Source organism: Lissotriton helveticus, chromosome 4_1 (assembly GCF_964261635.1).
Source record: "Lissotriton helveticus chromosome 4_1, aLisHel1.1, whole genome shotgun sequence".
NCBI classification, from domain to species: domain Eukaryota; kingdom Metazoa; phylum Chordata; class Amphibia; order Caudata; family Salamandridae; genus Lissotriton; species Lissotriton helveticus.
Genome location: NC_136063.1, coordinates 1,061,155,378 through 1,061,158,033, shown reverse-complemented (window position 1 = coordinate 1,061,158,033; position 2,656 = coordinate 1,061,155,378).

The following is a 2,656-nucleotide window of genomic DNA, read 5'->3' as shown; positions in this document are numbered from 1 at the left end:
GCGACAGCTGGGTGCTGACCCGCACCGAGATCCACGAGCCGACGACGACATTCCCCGGGCGTGACGACGGGGGCCGGCTCCTGGTGCGTGGCTGGCCGCGAAAATTGAGGCCCCGGTCTCGGGCCTAGACGGAGCAGGGCATGCGACTCCACGGTGGCCTTGAGGGAGCGGAGGACCCGGTCTGGGGGGTCCGGAGATACAGTCCACGCCGGACGCACCAGCGCTGCCATTGGGAGCTCGCTATAGTGCACGGACGGTGCAGTACGGACCCGCAGTCACAACGGACCCACCACAAAACTCGAGGCCCCTGCTTTGCGGCCTACTGTGTGCGGCGTTTGGCTGGGGCGCTGAGGAACCGTCGGCGGACCTGGGAGCCGGGACGTGTCCTGCGGCGCCCCACATCCAGCCTGCTTCCGGCTGGTGGCGGGAGGCGGGAGAGGACCCCAAAGACAGCGCCAGGTGTGGCTGCCATTCGGAAGCCCAGAGCGGGAGGTTTGACCGCCGCTAACCGCCTGCTGTGTGGGCGCCCCTTGCTGGGGCCTACGGGACCTCTGCTCGCAGACTATAGTTGCCGGAGGGAGTTGGCGACAACGGAGTACACCGAGGAGGACTTTGCTTGTGCGGGTGATCGGCCGTGGCCGGATTGAGAGCCCTGTGGGAGGCCCGTGGGGCGGCTGCCCCGGTAATCGAGACCCCGGCTGTGGGCCTGCTGGGCAGCGGCTGGAGAGACCGGCATTCTTGGCGCTCGGGCACACTACATCGCGCCGGGCGTCCCCCCTGGCGCCGCCCTCCACTTTTGGACAAGTGCACGTGTCTCCCCACCGGGGAGTTGAGACCTGCCCAGCTTGGCTCAGCCTTGTTGGCGACGACGACCCGGGCCCACGCAGGCCTACATAGTGACGTCGCGGCTGGCAACCCGGCCAACTGCGTGGTTCTGCCTGCCAACCCTGGGACCTGAGGAAGAAGTGGCCGGGTGTGCCCGGAGCTGGAAGTGGCGAGCCCCCTGACAGTGCCCAGTACAGTTGACCAGCCAACTCTTGTCGCCCAAGGACAGCATCACCGCTTTACAGGACACCGGGAAGTGCGGTGAGTGGAACCCCCTCTGGTTATATCCCGTTACACCATCTGATACTTTTCAAGACAAGTTTCGTGGGTGCTGCACCTGAAGGGGAACCCCCTGCAGCCAGCTGCTCCCTGTTTCCCCGATTGGACTCCTGGAGACTGTCCATTTTTCTTAGGTGCCTGGAGAAGGGATCCCCACCCCACCTTGCACCCCTCGGAGACTTGGACGTATGGCCAACACCAACCGCAGAACTGGCCGCACGATACCAGACATGCTCGCTAAGAGCGTTGTGAAGGGGGACAAGACCCGCACGCCTCCTTCGCCCACTGCTCCGGCCGACACTATGGTGCAGGATGATGGGAGTGCCCCTATCACCAAGGCGTTCCTGGAATCCTTATTCAATACTCTGCGCAATGACTTCACGGCCTTGAAGCAAGATCTGGCCGGGGAGCAACGTGAACTGCGCAGGGATGTGGATGGCCTGGGTGAGAGAGTGGCAGCAGTAGAGTCCGCAGATCAGGCTCGCAGCGAGGAGGTTGAATTTTTGCGGCAAGAGGTACTCCAGCTCCGGGAACAGCAGGTGGACCTTCAGGCGCACGCAGAGGACCTTGAAAACCGTCCCCGGAGGAACAACATCCGCGTGCGGGGTGTTCCTTTAAAAGCCGAGGGTAACAGCGTCTCCTGCTACTTACAGGAACTCTTCAGGGAGATTCTCAGAGAGTCAGCCGACTTCGAGGTCCGTATTGACCGTGCACACAGAGTGGGACTAGCGAGGCGGGCCTCTGCCCCACCGCCGGACATTTTGGCATTTCTTCCAGATTTCCCTTTGAAGGAACGCATCCTGCGAGAGGCAAGCCAGAAACAGCCTCTTAGCTTCCAGGGTCACTCAGTGGCATAATTTCAGGACCTTTCGGCCATCACGCTCCAGAAGCGGAAATCCTTCCGTGCAGTTACGTCCTTTCTCCAAGATAAAGGGATACCATACTCTTGGGGACACCGTTTTGGATTATCTTCAAATGGCAGGGAGCCCTGCATCAGATGCGCTCCCTCCGTGACACCTGCACCTTGCTGGGCATCGACTTAGTGGAGGAGGACTCGCCTGGAGGAATGTCGCTACGGAGGTTGCACGAGGGGCCCTCATCATCACAGGCTGACGGGTGGCAACGAGTGAGAAGACGCCGCCATCCCAAGAAGGGATTCAAACCCGACCCAGAGACAGTGGCCCAAGAACAAGCAGCAGCTATCCAGGAGGTGGTGAAAGACACATCGAGCCCTGAGTGACACATCGAGGTTTGGGGGTCGATATAACGCATTATACTCATGTAGGGGGGGAAGGGGCCGGGGAGCCGATGGGGCTGCTACTGCCACATTCCTCTACGTTGACCTTCCACAGATCTGGAATACGAGTTGGCTGACCTGGCCTTGGGGGCTGTAAGTTTGCCAGCGCCACGTTTCCCAATACTGACTTGACCTATGGGCCTCCACGAACTTGTGACCGGTCCAGGACTAATTTGTTCTTTGGGGACTTGCCAGTTGGGGTTAGGGGGGGAGTCAAGGGGGAGTTGGGGGGAGTCCAGAGCTCAAGTCTTGTAC